The 20,099-nt window shown below is 38.2% G+C and overlaps 1 protein-coding gene across 7 annotated transcripts in view; it reads left to right on the top strand.

The window, feature by feature from the left end:
• ZNF438 (zinc finger protein 438) overlaps positions 1-20,099 on the top strand; it is a 172,311-nt gene that overhangs the window by 71,985 nt on the left and 80,227 nt on the right. For all 7 annotated transcript variants that reach the window (XM_087857570.1, XM_087857568.1, XM_045786437.2 and 4 more), the window contains one exon: positions 9,071-9,148. The gene's annotated coding sequence lies outside the window, so the exon portion shown is untranslated. The remainder of the gene's footprint in view (positions 1-9,070; positions 9,149-20,099) is intronic.

A 20,099-nucleotide genomic window follows, 5' to 3' on the forward strand; every position in this document is an offset into this window, starting at 1 on the left:
TTCGATTTTATATTTGTAATTCTGGCCTTTCTCTAATCATGAGAAAGTATCTACATAACCATTTGTTAAATTAGCTAAAGGACAACCTGAGCATGAATCTTTTGGCTGGATTATATATGTATGATAGTTTAGTAAGAAGAAAATGTTAATTGCAATAACTTAGTTGAAGTTTATATTTAGAAAATTGCTTGTTTTATAATATCCCTGAGAATGTTGTCTTTTTTATCTTTAAGGAATAATTTTAACTTGTAATTAACTTGTGCTTTACTTCTGAATAATATCTAGGTTTTTGCGTTTGCTTCCAGTTGGGGTGTAGAAGGTGGTGGCAGGACATTGTGGCCCTTGTAACAACTTACATAAATTACAAAGAATCATTGTTGCAATGATTTGTTATTACATAATAAATTGTCCCAACACTTAGTGATTTAAAATAATTGTTTTATATAGCTTATGATTCTGTGGATTGGCAATTAAGGCAGATCTCAGTTGGATGATTTTTCTGTTCCATACTGCATTGAATGAGATTACTAGATAATATTTAGCTGGTGGGTGAATTGCTTTAGAGGCTCCAAGATATCTTTACACATATATATGGTGGCTGGGCAGAGGTGGAATTCTGGCTTCACATGACCTTTCTAAAAGCATGGTAGTCTTAAGTAGTCAGACTTCTAACATTGGAGACATTTATACCAGAGGTAAACTGATTAGATTGAAGAGATCTTCTCCTCACTCTACCTGTCCAATAGAGGAAAAGATGGGTCCTCACTGGGAAAAAATAATGTCCACTACAGTTTTATGTTTGTCACATTCACAGTATTAAGAATACACTAAAAAGTTACATGAGATGTGAAAAGTAAAAATCAATCAATCCAAGGAAAAAGAAAAAATAGATGTAGGTCCATCAATGGCACTAAAAATAAGAGTTATCAAACAAGGATTTTATCAGTTATAAATATGTTAGAGGAAATAAAGGAAGTGCTTATAAATGGAGGAAAAGACAAACAATAGCAACAAAGGTGAGATCTGTAAAAAAATAAATATTTCAGAGCTGAAAAATACAATATCTGAAGTTAAGATTTGAGTTTAATAGTAAAGTAGGCACAGCAAAAAATAAACAACTGGAATTAGTAAACTCAAGGACAGTTCAGTGGAAAAATATACAAGCTAAAGCACAGGGGAAAAAAAGAATGGAAAGAACAATATAGGATAAGAGATATATGGACTGAATCATTTCATCTAATATACATATAATTGAAGTCCCAGGAGGAGAGAAGAAGCAAAAACAATATTTGAAAAGATGACCAAAGGTTTTCCAAGCTGATGAAAGATAGCAATCCACAGAGTCAAGAAAAACAGAAACTTAGTGAACCCCAAACAAAATTAATATTAAAAAAACACATGTAGGTACAACATAATGAAACTTGCAGAAACCAGATTGAAAATCTTAAAATAACCCAAGGAAAGAAACCACAGTAACTTCAAAGGAGCAACGATAAGATTTTTGGCAGACTGTTCTAAAGAAATTTTTAAAATTAGATCACAATGGAATGGCATCTTTAAAGTTTAAGTGCAGAAAGGAAAAAATATTGCCAGCCTAAAACTTGATGCCCAATAAAAATATTTTTTAAATGAAGGCAAAATAAAGATGTTTTTAGACAAAAGGTAGGAGACTTTATCACTGGTAGCACCATAGTACAGTAATGCTAAAGGAAGGTATTCAGTCTGAAGAAAAATGATCTCAGTTGGGACCATAGAACTGTAGGAAAAAAAATGAAAAGCATAAATATGTGAGTAAATATAAAATATTTTGCCTATTTAAAGCAATAATAACACTGTCTTTCAGGCTTAAAACATATGTAGAAATAAAATAAAACAATAAAACAAAGGGCAGATAGGTTTAAATGGAGTAAAACCAATATTTTTGTCTTGTATAGGAAGTGGTAAAAGAGGTAGTAATTCAAGGAAGTATTTATTATGTCTAGGATAATTTAAAAAAGTACAAAAGTGCTTAAACAAAAAGCTAACAGAAACAATCCTAAAATGTATATAGAACCACAAAGGCCCAGAAGAGTGAAAGCAATCTTGAAAAAGAAAAGCAAAGCTGAAGGTATCACAATTCCAGACTTCAAGTTAAATTGCAAAGGTGGTGTTATCAAAACAGTGTGGTAATGGCACAAAAATAAACACATAGATAAATGAAACAGAATAGAAAACCCAGAAATAAACCCATAGCTATACGGTCAGTCTTTGACAAAGCAACAAAGAATATCCAATGGAAAAAAGATAATTTCTTCACAAATAAGTGTTCAGAAAACTGGTCAGCTACATGCAAAAGAATGAAACTAGACCATTTTCTTACACCATAAACAAAAATAAATTCAAAATAGATTAAAGACCCAAAAGTGAGGCATGAAACCATAAAATCCTAGAAGAAAACACAGGCAGTAATGTCTCCATTGTCCATGGGACATTTTTCAGATATGTCTTCTAAAGCAAGGGAAATAAAAACAAAAATTAACTATTGGGACTATGTCAAAATAAAAGGCTTCTGCACAGTGAGGGAAACAATCAATAAAACTAAAAGGCACCCCACTGAATGGGAAAAGATATTCACAAATGACATAACTGATAAAGAGTAAGTATCCAAAACATATAAAGGACTTATACAACTCAACACCCAAAAAACAAATAATCCAGTTAAAAAATAGGAATAAGACATGAACAGAAATTTCTACGAAGAGGACATCGAGATGGCCAAGAGACACATGTTCAGCATAACTCATTATCAAATGCACATCAGAACTACCATGAAATATCAGTTCACACCTGCCATAATGACTAAAAGAAAAAACACAAGATATAATACATGTTGGCAAGGATGTGTAGAAAAAGGAACCCTTGTGCACTGTTGGTGAGAATGCAAACTGGTGCAGCCACTGCAGAAAACTGTATTGTATACCTGAATCTAATATAACACTGTATGTTAACTATATTGGAATTTTAAAAAAGCTAACAGGAGATAAAATGCAATAATAAAAATTTATTAATTAAAAGAAAAGATTAGATGGAATGGATAGAAAACTAATAATAAGAAGGTGTTTTAAGTATCAGTAGCTGATTACACGTAAATAGGTATAGTCCTCCAACCAAAAGCCAAAAAGTTTTGAACTACATTTAAAAAGACTCTACTATATTAACTGTGTTTAGCTTGTACAAGATATTTTTGCGTGAAAGAATATGGGAAGAAAAGGTACCTTGCACAAATAATAAAAGAAATCTAATGTGGTAATAATATCAGACAAAGTAGACCTTAAGGCAAGAAGTATTATGAAAGGCAAAGGAAGAATTTTATGATGATAAAAGGGTCAATTCAATAGGAAAACAGAACACTTCTAAATTTATATGTTCCTAACAATATAACTCCAAAATACGTAAAGCTAAAATTGACAGGACAAAGAGGAGAAATAGTGATTTCACCATCATATTTGGAGAATTTAACAACCTTCTTTGAACCACTGATATAATAAGCAGATTTTTAAAACTCAGGCTCTAGAATATTTAATAATACTATTAACCAACTTGACCAATTACTGTTTATAGAACAACCACCAAAGAATACACATCAACCACCAAAGAATACACATCCTGTTCAAGTGTACAAGGAACTTTTACCAAAATAGAGCATATACTGAGCCAAAAAAGCACGTGTCAACAAATTTAAAAGGATTAAAATCATATATGTTCCATAGTGGAATTAAACTAGAAATAAAGATTTTTTTTAAAAATCCTCAATTTGTTTGGAAAATAAGCAGCACACATTTAAATAATCCACTGGTCAAAGAAATACAACCACAGTTTAGATAGTGCACAGTGAGATATAATTAAAATGGTGCTTTGAATTCTGTAGCTTTAAATGCGTATATTTAAAAGGTTGAAAGCCTGTGATCTAATTTTTCATTTCAAAAACCTAGAAAAAGAAATGCAACTATATTCTATAAACTGGAAGGAAGGAAATAACAAAGAAAGAAGGCATTCTATGAGACTAACAAAAATAAATAAGGTCAAAGTTGTTTCTTTGGAAAGATTAATAAATAAACCCCTACTGGAAAAAACGAATGCTCAAATTATCAATATAGATATAAAAAGGAAACATTACTAGAGATCCAAGAAATATCTAAGGGTTAAAAAATACTATAAACAACATTATGTCAATACATGTGACAACTTATATGAAATGTACAAATTCCTTGAAAAATACAACTCGCCAAAATGACGCAAAAAGGTAAAAATTCTATATAGTGCTATATCTTTAGAATTAAAACTTCACGGTAGCCGGCAATTTCTACACTAAACTCACTTTCCATATAATTTCCTTCAGAAAGATTTCCATTTATTTTGTTTACATACCTTTTGTTGGAGTTTGAGGAGGCCAATTAATTACACCATCTATTCCTTCTTCCAACTTCTGAACCCTTTGAGAAGTAGACATCATTTAGAATAAAAATGTCAACTTTGTGGAGAAATTGGGTAAAAGAGTGTGCTTAGATCTCCATGGAGTCTTCTTATATATTCAAATTGGATTGACTTAACTTGCCCTATTGAGTTTACTGTATGAATGAGAGGAGAATGTATATGAGCTTGGGCCTGCAAGTTCTAAGAGAGTGAGACTGGTGACATATGTGGCCCATTTTTGCCCTATTTCACCAAAGAGATAAAGCAGAGAGAAAGAGAACAAGAGTGCTATCATCCTGAGTGAAGCCCTACTCTTATCGTGTTCTTTTTTCCAAGGAGTCAGTCCTACCTTGTTCTCATGGAACCCACAGTTCTACTACTGGCCTACTTCCAAGTCCTCATGTCATCTGGACTCTGTGCTATATTTTGAACAAGTTTTTATAACTTTGATCTTCCCATAGAACTCTTCTTCCCTGAAATTTAAACCTGGCTTTTGTGGACAGTCCCTTTTTTTTTTTTTTTTTTTTTTTTGCATGGCCATCTCAAGAAAAAGTATTGAATTTTTCTAATCCTAGATATTTAATAGACAGTGTTACATTAGTTTCAGGTGTACAATATAACGATTCAATACTTCTATACATTATTCGGTGCTCATCAAGATAAGTCTGTTCTTAATCCCCTTTATCTATTTCACCACTCATCCCTCCCACCCCTCTGGTAACCCACCTCCCCTCTGGTAACCACCTGTTCTCTATATTTTAGTCTGTTGTTTTGTTTTGTTTGCTTGTCCCTTTTTTTTTTCTTTTTTTTTTTAAGGCTTCACAACAAGCATGGAGCTCAACGCAAGGCTTGAACTTATGACACTTAAATGACTGAGCCACCCAGGCACCCCAGCTTGTCTCTTTTTTTCTTTATTTGTTTTGTTTCTTAATTTCCACATATGAGTGAAATCATGTGGTAATTATCTTTTTCTCACTGACTTATTTCACTTAGCAATAACCTCTAGATCCATTTGTTTGTTGCAAATGGCAACATTTCATTTTTTACACCTGAGTAATATTCCATCATATATATAGTATAGTACATCATCTTTATGCATTCATCTGGCGATAGGTCTAAATTTATTTTTTTATTTTTATAAGATTTTATTTATTTATGAAAGAGAAAGCAAGAGAGCAGGCATGAGTGAAGGAAAGGCAGAGGAAGAGGGAGAAGCAGATTCCCTGCTGAGCAGGGAGCCTGATGCAGGGCTCGATCTCAGGACCCTGGGATCATGACCTGAGCCAGTGGCAGACACTTAACTGACTAAGCCACCCAGACACTTAACTGACTAAGCCCCTAGATGGATCAAGTTTTAGATTTAAAGGACAGTTGATGTGGGGGCACCTGGGTGGCACAGCGGTTAAGCGTCTGCCTTTGGCTCAGGGCATGATCCCGGTGTCATGGGATCGAGCCCCACATCAGGCTCTTCCGCTATGAGCCTGCTTCTTCCTCTCCCACTCCCCCTGCTTGCGTTCCCTCTCTCGCTGGCTGTCTCTCTCTCTATCGAATAAATAAATAAAATCTTTAAAAAAAAAGATTTGTTAGTGATGAATGCTCATATTATAGAAATATTCAAAGAAAAAAAAAAAGAAACATCCAAAGGAGGGGCGCCTGGGTAGCGCAGTCGTTAAGCGTCTGCCTTCGGCTCAGGGCGTGATCCCGGCATTCCGGGATCGAGCCCCACATCGGGCTCCTCCGCTGGGAGCCTGCTTCTTCCTCTCCCACTCCCCCTGCTGTGTTCCCTCTCTCGCTGGCTGTCTCTCTGTCACATAAATAAATAAAATCTTAAAAAAATAAAAAAAATAAAAAAAAACAAAAGGACAGTGGATGTGTTCCTTTGCTGTGTACTGTCAATTCAGTGATGAGTATGCCACCTTTGTGCATCAGTTCCTTCTCCTCTCTTACACTGCCACGTCCCCTTTCCTAGTCTTGGTATTGGTTGATTTACAGGACATTGGTCCAACTTCCTCAATTACGTCAGCATCAGACCTGGAACCATCTTCTCCACCCCACAGTATGTGATTTATAATCTGCTCTTAATTCATGTTTTTGAGTTCCTGATACTCAGAACTTGCTCAGTTCCGTCAAGCAGAAGCATTCCTAGATCTCAAATACCGAAAGTCCCCTCTCTTTTCTTTTCTCCTTGGGCAATTTTTTTTTCTCTCTTAAGTTCTTAAATTTATATATTCTTTCGCTCATCTCTTTTTCTCTCCTTCTTTCTCTCCCTCTTTCAGCCTCTCTATGTCAATAGATGGTCTTGCCATTGGATCTTAACTCCCTCAACTTTACCCCCTTACACACAATAATTTTTCTTTATATTTATCACCATTCTTTCCTTCATTTCTAATTGTAGAGAAGAAACTGTTTCCCCTCTTTAACATGGCTAACTCTACCAGAGTTCTTGTTTCCTTTTTCTCTTGTATTTGCTCCATTATTTTACCACTCTCCCTCTCCATGTCTTTCTTCTACTAGCATTAAAAATGAAAAAAAAAAAAAAAAGTAACAACAACAAAATCCGTGTTAAAGATTCACGTTCACTTTCAGACTATGCCAGCCTTCCTAGAAGAGTAAAATTTACTAGTTAATTTCACTTCTCCTTTCTCTTCAGCCCTTACTGGAAGTTTTTGCTTTCTTTTATTGCCTTCCTGAAGTTTTTTTCTAAGGTCATCAGTAACTGTTAAATTCTTAATTTTCCTTCTTCCCTGAAAAGGTGGGATAGGGCTCTCCCTCCTTTTTCTCTCCTTCCTTGACTTCACTGACGGACATCCATGTTTTGTGGAAACCCCCTTCTCAAATAAAGACACCTTTTAGGAGATAAGCAAACTGTTTTATTGACTTGCTGTAGCAAGAGAGACTACACAGATGATTCTAAAGTGGCACCTCCTTAGAGGAAATGAGTTGAGGGTTTTTACTGATTACAGGTTGAGCTCTGAAGTTCTGGGGCAGGTATTAGAAGTGAGGCAAGTCTTTGGATTGGTTGGTTGTTTAAGGTAGTAGTTGATACACACAATGGATGATTGTGATAGAAAAGAAAGGCCTGTTGAAGCCAAGATACTCGCATTTGTAACTGTATAACTGAGTGGTGGTAGTTGTTCCAGTTCTCAGTCGTGCAACAGTGGTGGAGTGCTTATTCTGGCTCTTATTTTCAAGCACATCTTCAGTGAATTTTTAACTTTTTACTTCCATTGCAATTGCCCTGGTTTCTTCTTATTTTGACTATGGCAGTAGCAAAACAGGTCTCACTGCCTTGGGGATCTTTTCATAGTAACTCATATTCCAAAACCAGAGCCATCATTCCAAAATAAAAATTCAAACATGTTTTCTACTGAAAACCATTGATGGCTCCTTTTATGTATAAAATAAAACCCCATATACTGAATGTAGTATTCAGCCCCTTTTACAATATGACCTGAACCCCAAATTCTACTCCTAATCAATCTGTTGGCCTATCAGTCCCCTTCTTTTCCTCCTTCTCTCCTTCCCTCCCTCCATGCCTATTCTCACTTCTCTCTTTTCTTCCTTCCCCCCAAGCTATGCTCTTATTATGGAAGTATAGTGACTTATTTCACACTGTACATTTTGGCCCATATGTCTAAAATAATTTTTGTTTCTTCTTAGAATGTTGTTTCCAACCTTCAATCCGATTATTAACTTTACAGAGTATGTTAGTTTGCTAGGACTGCAAAACGAAATACTACAGACTGGGTGACTTAACAGAAATTATTTGCTGTTTTAGAAGCTAGACATCCAAGATCAAGGTGTTCATAGGTTTGATTTCTTCTGAGGCTTATCTCTTGGCTTGCAGATTAGCATCTTCTTGCTGTGTCCTCACATGGTCTTTCTACTGTGTGTGCACATCCCCGGTGCCTCTCTGTGTGTCCTAATCTCTTCTTGTACGACACCAGTCAGGTTGTATTAGGGTCCACCTTAACAGCCTGATTTTAACTTCATTACCTTTCTAAGGGCCTTATCTTCAAATACAGTCACATTCTGAGGTATTGGAGATTAGGGCATTACTACATGAACTTCGGGGGGCTACAATTCAGTCCATAACACAACCTTCCCAAATTTTTCTGTAGTAATTAACCCTCTTCACAATCCCATAGACCTAGTACCACTTGTATGCTTATTATTATCTGCCTTGATATGGAATTGTTCATGTTTGTCTCCTTCTGTGGTGTGTGGGTTTCTTGAGGACAGAAACTATCTCTCATGCAACTTCATCTTTCCCTGCTCTCCATGATATTAGAACCGAAGAGGGCTTGATTATTGGCTAAATTAAAGAATTCAGTGTGAATCAGGCTTGAATATCTAATAATATATTTTTCAGAATTTTGAGGAGATTGACATAAAAATGTATGAAGGGAATGTATTATATCTCCTATTTTAGAAGTCTTTGGGCATAGCTTGAGATTTTTATCTTACGTTCTTAAATTATACATAGTATAAGTAATGTCAGTTTTATAGGACTTCATATAACTCTCTTATGGTCTTTAAGGTGTAATCATACAATTGGCTTCTATAAGCTACCTATCAATTCTTTCAATTTCATTACTTCCATTACATTTTTTTTCAGATAAAGATGAATGCCGTGTTTCATCCGATACTGAAAATTTGAAGTTTAGAAGACATTTGCTAAGTCAAATCGCTTCAAGTAAGTCTGCTCGTATCCATTTTAATGCCAGCTGAAGATTGATTTAACATGTAAAGAATTAAGTCCAGTACCTTTGACACTCTTTCAACTCTCAAATTTCTCAGAATATCTTAGAATCACCTTATATATTGCATTAATGGTCTTGGAAAATAATAGAAAGATGATTTCTTAGTAAATTTCATATGCTTATTAAAAATGTAATGTTTAAACTCTTGGTAATATTTTTAAAATGAGATTAACACCTCAAAATCCTCCTTTATTTTTCATTAAGTCTAGTCATCAGTCCTAACTATATGCCAAACTTAATATTTTTAAAGGTGGTTTTTCCATTATAGCTAATACTATGTTTTTCAGTTTTTTAAGGCTTTGTATGGCTTTTCTAAATGAGCTGTATGTTTGTGATTATTGGGGGGAGATATTTAGTAATGAACTAGTATTTGAACCTTAAATGTTTGTTTATTCAAAAACTTAGCTTTGAAAGGTCATCTTAACCAACTTCAGTTAATATAATTATCTCCTAGTGGTCCTCTGTGCATTCACTCTTCCTCCATCCTGTATTCCACTGCTAGAGAGATCGGCATAGAGAACTCCAATACTTTTAAAACACTTTAGTGGCTCCCCATTCGCCATTGGATAGAATCCATGTTCCATTGCCTGGTACTCAAAGCCCTTTACCCAGCTCCTAAAAATATCCCTCACCTTAGCCAACTGGACTCTTTCCTCTTTTCTGAATTCTCATCATTTTTCATGCCTCCATGGCTTGACGTGTACTGTATTTCTTGATGTTTTTTCTGTGATGTTCTCTCCTTCGTCCTCACTGTGTCCTCTGCTTTTTGAAATCTTGTGCAAACCCTGAAGGCTCAGCCCAGGTGCAAGCTCATCCATGGAACTTTCCCTGATTGCTCCAGCTGAACCACTAGCTCTGTCTGCTGACTTCATCCAATATTTTGTTTTTATCACCATCATAGCACATTTTACCAGGCAGCTTTATTATTTGTGTTTATGTCTGTCTTATCTCCCATCTTAGGTTGTAAGGACTATAGAATCAAACTTCTTGTCTGAGTAATTTTTGTCTCAGCATTCAGCATAGCCTTACTAGTGCTCAGTAAATACTTGCTTAATAAGTTAATCCTCTCTGTCTTTCATCCTTATAGTCACATATGGTCCATATTCATGGCAACTCTTCATTCCTGTTTTGCACTCCTGGCAAGCCTCCACACTCCCATCTTATCCTAGGCAAATACGAACCGTAGTGTAATTAACAAGATACAGTCAGTTCTCAATCTACGAAAGAAACTGCATTCCAGAAGTTCATATCTAATTCTGTTGTTTGGAATGCAGAAAACATTTTCCTACAAAAACAATGTTATAAATAGGGTTGGGTTCTCAGCCAGTCCTCCCAAGACTATTTAACTCATAAGTACCAGTGCTACTTGAACTACAGGAAGTCATCATGCATGACACTGTTCTGTAGAGGAATTCTAGGTCTGAGAGTGGAATCACATCTTCCGTGCCCGAGAAGCAGAATAGCACCTTTCTGGGCAGCTTGAGCAATAGGAAAGCCTGAGCTGGAGCTCTGGCAGTGGCTCAGCATATTGGATGCTCTCCCGCCAGTAGTTTTTGGTTTTCCATATTTGCATAAGAGGCATTATCTGTAGGTTACTGATACTCTTATGTCTTCTAAATTGAGGGCAAGGGAACACTTGCTCTTCTGGTTCTCCTTGCAGTGGATGAGGATAGTAATCAGCTGTCCTGATTCTGTCCTGATTCTTCAGCTGTTTTACACATGGGTGGGTCATTTTAAATCAGGTATTAACAGATTAGAACCATTTTACTACTTCTTCCTTTCTGTTCTGTGAACTTACAGGAATTGAATATGTAAATATGGAAAATACTTCTGTCTGTAGGAAAAACACGTTTATTAGGCATCAACCAACAATATGTTTGACATCACATCAGATTTTGTGGACAAGTGATTATCATTTCTGCATGGGCATAGTGATGCTTCCCATGAAAAACTCATCAGTGTGTGCATAAATAACCTTGAAGGTTGATAACTTATGATGGCAGGCTATAAGAATATACTTCCTAAATTTTAGAGACTTAATTTTTTAAAATATTTTATTTATTTATTTTTGAGAGGTGAGAGAGAGAGAGCGAGCACGAGCGGGGAGGAGGAGGAGAGGGAGAGGCAGAGGGAAAAGCAGGCTCCTGGCTGAACCGGGAGCCCAACAGGGGCCGAACAGGAAGCCCGACGCGGGGCTCAATCCCAGGACCCTGGGATCATGACCTGAGCTGAAGGCAGACGCTTAATGGACTGAGCCACCCAGGCGCCCCAATTTTAGAGATTTTAATTTGTTTAGTCATCATAAGCTTTGAGCACATGAGTGAATGTCTGCTTTATGTTTAATGCTTTCATAGGTTTAAGGGGCTAGGGAATGGGGACCAAAGATATTATGAAAAGTTTCCTTTCCCTCCAGGAGCCAGGAATACAGGGAATGAAGTGTGAAAAAAATGCTCATAGTGCAAACAGTATGTTATTAATTGCCATGAAGTACTTCATGAAGGTAACAAATGCTCTTGGGGTTATCAGAATGGCAATGTTATTATGATTCACAGTGGTTGTAAAGATGGCAGTAGGATTTCAGTTCGCCTTAGAAGAATGGTAAAGATTTAAATGTAAATAAAGAGCTAGGAGAGGACATGACATCCCAGGTTGGATTAACAGCATGAACGGAGAACTAGAGATACAAACAAACAAATCAGCATTACTGGCTGGAGCAGGAGGTTTAGTTCATGTTGGTGAAATAATAGGTGGGAAAATTACACCAGTGGTTCAATGCTGGCAGTGAATAAAGTCATCTAGAGATATTTTTAAAAATACACGTCCCTGGATCTTACCCCAGAATTAATAAATAGAATTTCTGGGGCACAAGGTGTAAACCTGTTTATCTTTTAAAGCTCCCCTAGTGGTTCAGAACCACTGAATCACAAGGATGGGCCAAATTTAGGAGAGCCACGAATGCCTTGCTGAGGAGTTGGGCCTTTGTGTCTCAAGCAGTGGGAAGCCCTCAGAGGTTTCTGAGCCAGGTGACATGATGGAATTCATGTTTGCCAAGATAAATGATTCACCAACTGCATGTGAATGGAAGAGAAATAAGAAACAGCTTGAATTAGAGCGGTGGTGGCAGAAAAACAGAGAAGGTCACATTTTTAAGGGTACTTAGATGAGTGGGAGTTGACGATGTCAGCCTTGACCTCAGCATGATTTGTTTTATAAACTGATTATACAACTTCACCCTCATTAATTTGATCTCTTCTCTCTTACAACCTGGCAACTTAAACGGTAATTTCATCCAGTTTGCATTTAATGGAAGGAGACCATTGTCTACTCATGTACACATCTAACTCGTAATAGTAAGTGAAGTTATGTGTATGAGGACTATGACCTTTAACATAATCATTGTAAAACATTTAATAACCTCCCACATATGCAATAACACAGCCCCAGTTCTGCAGGATTGTGCCAAGAGCTGGAGTCACAAATATAAGACAGCTATTGGCACATAATTCCCTAGCATTAAGTTGAAATTGGAAGAAATATTCTAAATCACGTTATGCATTTTAATATTTTTAGCATCAGATTTGCTAATTGCTTAGATTTTGTGGTAGTAGGCCTGTGAATACCTCCGGACATTAGCAGCTCTGAGCTTATGCCTCTCGCCTGTCCACATCTATAATTAGTGTAGCCCCTTTCCTCTTACTCAGGCCCATCCCCTGCTCGTGTTGGTCATGCGTGCCCCTACCTCATCCTCACCCAAGTGAGCCAGCGGACTGGAGGTATAGAGGAGTCGGCATTTAAGTTCTTCGTGGCACCGGCAAGCCACATGATCCTGGGGACTCTCACTCCTGGCTGCTGTAGGACACGACAGCTGTTAGGATAACCTACATTCGGAGTCTCAAACAATGCCATGAGTTGGAGGCATTTCATACCTCTGCTATGTTTTGAATATTTTCTGTTTGGAAACAATGAGCCATATTTATTATATGACAGAGAATAAGTTCAAGGCGTGACTTTTTTTTTTAAGATTTTATTTATTATTTATGTGACAGAGAGACAGCCAGTGAGAGAGGGAACACAAGCAGGGGGAGTGGGAAAGGAAGAAGCAGGCTCCCAGCGGAGGAGCCCGCTGTGGGACTCGATCCTGAAACGCCAGGATCACGCCCTGAGCCGAAGGCAGACGCTTAATGACTGCGCTACCCAGGGGCCCCCAAGGCGTGATGTTTTGATGTGACCTGTCCCCTGTAAGAAAAGACTCAACAGCGTGGATTTTTTTTTTTTTTAAACCACTCTCTTGGCTGTTCTGTAATAGCATGTACGTGACAACAACCTCTCCTGTGGTCTTCTTTGCCTGTGACAATGAATTTATTGTGTCATCCATGTCTTAAGCTACTTTTCTCTGGCTACTTAGGTTTTCACTAATCATCCAAATGTTTAACCGGAGAATGGGTGGTCTGCTTAGATCTAAGGGATCTTGTAGGAGAGAGCGAGGGAAGGGAACGGACTGGGTGAGTGCCCAGTCTGTGCCATGGTATTTTAAGTCCCCTTTACAAATGAGAAGCTTCAGATTTAGAGAGGTTCGAACGGTCTATCTAACATCAGAAGTTAAGGGCAGTTTTGATCGCAGGTCTGGCTAGCCTAATGGCCCAGCAGCCTGGCCTCCAAGTCTGCCTGCCTTACTTGTGGGAAAGGTCACTGAACTCAGAGTCAGGGGATTGCGTGCAAGCTTCTACCTCCTTCACTAACAACGCTGAACAAGTTACTTAAGGCTTGCAGCTTCCGTTTCTTCATCTGCCACCGGAGGATAAAACCGGCTTTACTGACCACTTGAGGTTTTGTGAGAAACGTAAGTCAGTGAATTTCAGTATGACTTTACAGGTTTGGAAGGGAAGATTGAGATATTTTTAATTCAAGCAAAAAGTAAACTTAAAAAACCCAAACCATTAAATGAGATGAACTTGGGTGGATTTTGTGGTATTTCACTTCTTGACACGCTGTACAGACTTTCCAAAATAATGCTTGTCGATTTTGCAGGTCCCAAACACCACAGTGTGCCAAAGTGCATCACTGAATTTAATATCTCAATGTAGCAGAGAGAGTCCTGGTAACCTGTCAAGTACTTCCTTTCTCTTAACCAGCAGCACTCAGTAGTTTCTATACCACATCAAATAGGTCTGAGCTCCGGTAGATATGAAGACATGGTCGTAGCCAATGAGGAATCAAGATTCTAAGGCTACCACATAGTAACAGACTTACTGGACTAGAGTGGATGTTCACATTAGCAGAACGATTCTTTATATTTTAGATTTTTTTTTTCCTTAAGCAAGCCTGAGCAATAAAGTCACATTTTATAAAACTGATTTCACAGAATTTCTTTTCAGAAATGTTTCCAGATTTCTGGACGACTTTCATAGGTTATAGGATGGTGAATACTGAAGGGCGGCTATGAGCTACTACAGTCCACTTAATGCTTCTTTCAAGTATACATACAAGAGATAAGAAATTTAGGGAACTTATTAAGGTATAAGTACAGTGCTATGAATGAAATGGCTGTAAGCCTGAGAAGTACCAAGGTCATGTCCTAGATTTACTCAAAATCTGTACCCAGTAAAGCTCTAAGTCTCTTATAAATCAGACTAACAAAGACCAAAAAAGAAAAAGAAAAAAAAAAAAAAAGGAGAGAGAGAGAGAGAGAAAAGAAAGCCTTAGGAAGACCAGCTGACAAAATAGAGGAATAGTGTTAGACTCCAGATCCAGAGAAGTGCACCCATTCTGTCTTGGATTCAGAAGTGTTTAGGACTCTCCTGCACCTGCCACACTCTATATCTCAAAGAGAGCCCTAGTCCTGGGGTGCTGACTTCCAAATGGCTTCTCATGCACCCACACTGTGCCTGCGTCCTAGATCTGGTGGCTGGATGACTGCAGTGAGGGCCTTGTCAAGTGGAGTGAAAGGGAAAGTGGACATAGAAAGTCAAGCAAACATACAAAGCAGAGATTGTGGTCAGATTTGGTCCATGGATGTGTCACGTGTGCACAGTGTTTGTTTTAAACATGAATTAGTTATTAACTAGTGTTATTTTAACTAGTTACCGATTTAACTTGTTAACTAATTTAATGTACGAATCCGCATTTCTGGGTGCCCGTGCAAACTGAAGACCTGGTAACTTTAGTCCTACCTTTCCGTGGGACAGTAATCAGCTGGAGCTGAAAAGCAGCTGCTTCTACTAGCTGGGAGGAGGTGCTTTTCCATTCTCATGGCCCCACTCCTGGCTGTTGATTTTCTTTACATAGAATTAAGAGGAAAGTTAAATGGTTCTTACACTGACATCTGTGTGAAAATTGGAAATAACAGGTTGATAGGATGATATATTTCAGTATAAGTGAAAGACAGTGTGTTCGTTTCCTAGGGCTCTCATGACAAAGTACCATAAATTGGGTAGCTGTAATCAACAGAAATTTATTCTCTCACTGCCCCAGAGGCCAGAAATCTGCAGTCAAGGTGTTGGCAGAGCCATGCTCCCTCAGAGACCTCTAGGGGACACTCCTGCCCATTCTAGCTTCTGGTAGCCTCATGTGTTCCTTAGCTCATGGCAGCATAACCCCAATCTCCACCCCGTCGTCTCATGGATGTCTTTCCTCTGTGTCCAAGTTTTCCTTTTCTTATAAGGACAGCAGTCATATTGCATTGGGGCCCACCCTAAGCCAGTATAACGTCATATTAACCTAATTAATATCTACAAAGATGCTATTTCCAAATAAGGTTACATTCACAGGTACAAGGCGTTAAGACTTCAGCATAACATAGGGTGGCATATTTCATTGGACGGTGCAGAGTAATAGTTTAAGAACAGAGATCCTTGAGATGGAGTGCCCGTATTCCTATTTACAGCTTATTTTCTGTGTGCTCTTGAATGGGCTGCTTAACCTTTCTCAGTATCTCCATGCTCCCATCTATAAAGTGAGGATAATGGTACCTACCTCCTAGAGTTGAAATGAGGACAAAATAACTTAGTATTTGGAAATAGAGCTGTGCATAGCACACACTAAAGTGCTCAATAAACTGAACTATTACTATCATTAATTATTATTAGCTCTTATTCATACACAATTTCTTCGCATACAAAGAGTATCCGTGCCAAAAATCTTTTATTTATGATAGCACTATGTAACAAACCATGGGTGAACGAGGAACAGTAGACAGAAATGATGCATGAAAAAAGAAACTTAAACCAATCAAAAAAGAGAAGCAAGAGACACTAGAATTTTAATAAGATTTACTTTTTTTATTTTTTATTTTTATTTTAATGTTTTTTTATTATGTTAGTCACCATACGGTACATCCCTGGTTTCCGATGTAAAGCTCAATGCTTCATTAGTTGCGTATAACACCCAGTGCACCATGCAACACGTGCCCTCCTCACTACCCATCACCAGTCTATCCCATTCCCCCACCCCCCCTCCCCTCTGAAGCCCTCAGTTTGTTTCTCAGAGTCCATAGTCTCTCATGCTTCATTCCCCCTTCTGATTACCCCCCCTTTCTTTATCCCTTTCTTCCCCTACCAATCTTCCTAGTTCTTATGTTCCATACATGAGAGAAATCATATGATAATTGTCTTTCTCTGCTTGACTTATTTCACTTAGCATTATCTCCACCAGTGCCGTCCATGTTGCAGCAAATGTTGAGAACTCGTTCTTTCTGATAGCTGAGTAATATTCCATTGTATATGTGGACCACAACTTCTTAATCCAGTCATCTGTTGAAGGGCATCTCGGCTCCTTCCATGATTTAGCTATTGTGGACATTGCTGCTATGAACATTGGGGTGCATATGGCCCTTCTCTTCACTACGTCTGTATCTTTGGGGTAAATACCCAGTAGTGCAATGGCTGGATCATAGGGTACCTCAATTTTTAACTTTTTAAGGGACTTCCACACTTTTCCAGAGTGGCTGTACCAACTTGCATTCCCACCAACAATGTAGTAGGAGGGATCCCCTTTCTCCACATCCTCTCCAGCAATTGTTGTTTCTTGCCTTGTCAATTTTTGCCATTCTAACTGGCGTAAGGTGGTATCTCAGTGTGGTTTTGATTTGAATTTCCCTGATGGCTAATGATTTTGAACATTTTTTCATGTGTCTGTTAGCCATTTGTATGTGCTCATTGGAAAAGTGTCTGTTCATATCTTCTGCCCATTTTATGATTTGTTTATTTCTTGTGTATTGAGTTTGAGAAGTTCTTTGTAGATCTTGGATACCAGTCTTTTATCTGTAGCATCATTTGCAAATATATTCTCCCATTCCGTGGGCTGCCTCTTAGTTTTTTTGACTGTTTCCTTGGCTGTGCAGAAGCTTTTTATCTTGATGAAGTCCCACAAGTTCATTTTATCTTTTGTTTCTCTTGCCTTTGGAGATGTGTCATGAAAAAGGTTGCTTTGGCTGATGTAGTAGAGGTTGTTGCCTATGTTCTCCTCTAGGATTTTGATGGATTCCTGTCTCACATCAGGGTCTTTCGTCCATTTGGAGTTTATCTTTGTGTTTGGTGTGAGAGAGTGGTCAAGTTTCATTCTTTTGCATGTAGCTGTCCAATTTTCAAGATTTACTTTTTAATGCAGATAAAGGAATCCAATACATTAAAAATGTTTAGCTTCTTCATTCTTTGAGATTACCTGCCTGGCCTCTAAACGTGCTTGAAACCAATAAAGACCCAGGCAAGAGCTTCAAACCCAGAAGCTTAGACATTGACCATTGGATTGGTGAATACATGGCCTGGAGATAATAATAGGAAAGTTACTCTAGGGAGAGCGTCCAAGGAACACATGACTTCTGAGCATTCCTACCTATCTCCTTGGAAGCATGTTATTACCATCTACCTCCTTCCCACAAATACTTGGGTTGAAAATATCATTGTTTCCAGTCTCTGGGTCAGAGATTGAGGCTGAATAATTTTTTGAATGTAAACCAAACTAATGGAACAAATATTTTGAGATCTATTATTTTCTTTTTCCACATAGCCTTTATGTAAGATAACCATGCAACTTAAGTTTTTTTTTAAATGGAGAGCTCTGATAGAGAAGGTTTTAAGAAACGACAAGACTTTTTGAAGTACCTGGAAGAAAATTATTCTGTAGGTTAGTGGCTGTAAGGTTTGTAATACTACAGAGTATATATGCCTCATTCTCAAAGATACTGTTACCCTGAAAACATGAGAATACTCAAATAAAAGGAACATATGTGTATGTTATTTATGGTTGTGATTTTATTTTAACAAAAGAACTTTGGCTATTTAATTTTTGGCAAAGAAGTAGTGTTTTATAGTTCAAGTGTTAGTAATTTGGAACATTTTGATATTACGATGAATTCATCAGGACTCCTTCGGTTGCAAGTGAAAGAAAGCCAGCTCAAGCCAGCTTATGAAAATAAAAGGAACTTCGTTGTTTATATAACTATGGTTTCCAGAGGTGCATCTGGCTTCAGGCATGGTTGCAGCCAGGAACTCAGATGATCTCATCTGGACCCTTTTTCTGCTCTGCTGGCTTCTTTATTCATCATTATGCAGACAGGCATATGATCAGTGATCATATGACCATACCACCAACAACCTGAGACTGTCATCTTCCTGGTTTAGCCGTCCCAACAGGAAGAGAACTTGTCGGGCCACCCATCCAGCTATCAGCCTCAGAGAAGATATGGATCAACTCAGTTTGGCCCCCCATGTGTGATGAATAATCACTGTGGCCCGGGGAATGGAGTATTCTGGTGGGCCATCCTAGGGTGTGTTTACCAGTGCTGCAACAGAGGTGCCTCGTCCAGTGACGGAAAGCCCCCCTGGGATCTCAGGGAGTGAGGGACACTTTCTCCAAAGGAAGGAGAAGAAGGGATATGGGAATGTGTGCAGAGCAGATGAAAATGGAGGTAAATTCAACGATTACAAATGGGATGTGTACTTAGAAACTATCACTTCTGATCTTCAGGTGGCATATAAAGAACTTTCTGTCTTCTACGGTATCCATCCAAAACAAAGGAAATAAGAAACAAAAATTCCAACTCTTTCTTTGATAAAAGTGGGTGACATCAGTAATTCACATAAATACGAACACAGAAAAGGTATGATACTGTGACCCCATAGAGAAGGCGAAACTAAGCACCTATAGTGGAGGATAACAATGTCAGGAAGCAGTTTTGCCTCACAGAGCCATAGCAGTTTCTGCAATTAGAGGTATCAGGTTTGGCTGAAAGAAGAGGTAAGGCATGGAGCTAGACACATGACCAGCTGCACAGTCAGGTCCTTGTCTCAGCCCAGCCAGATGAGCACCTTCCCTCCCCACCGCCAGAGATGGGAGGTTTATTCTCTGCAGGAGGTGAAACTGCCGAGAATGTAGGCCCAGGGCCACAGGAACAGTGAGTACCAAGAGCCACACATCGAAGTACCAAACACAGCATTGGCGGATTCTCCAGCGAAACAGAATGATCCCAGAGGAAGGATCTCGTAGTGGTTCCCCCACAGAGAAAGCCAGCCTGCTGCCCTGGTTCGCTCTTCAGTGAAGCTCACCTTCAGCAAGCTCACCCCCTTGGACAGAGCTACAAGCTTGCTTTACTAGTAATTTACACTTAAATAGGAACAGACAGACAAGGATCACCAGATATTCGGGAATGCCTCCAATATGAAAGCAGAGATAAAGTTAGCATAAACAAAGAGCTCTCATGAGACAAAAACTAGAAAGAGTGCAATAGAAAACCAAAGAAAGAAACTGTAAGCATTGTCTTTGAAAATGTGAGAAGATTTTGCATAGAAAATAGTCTTTTCTAAAAAGGAGAATTAAAGGAAAGGAAAAATTAAAAAACAGGAAACAACTCTCAAAAATTAGAGATCTGAAGGCCGAAAGAAACTCATT

This window comes from Ursus americanus, chromosome 31 (genome assembly GCF_024610735.1).
Source record: "Ursus americanus isolate L20-20 chromosome 31, mUrsAme1.1.p, whole genome shotgun sequence".
In the NCBI taxonomy this organism is placed as follows: Eukaryota; Metazoa; Chordata; class Mammalia; order Carnivora; family Ursidae; genus Ursus; species Ursus americanus.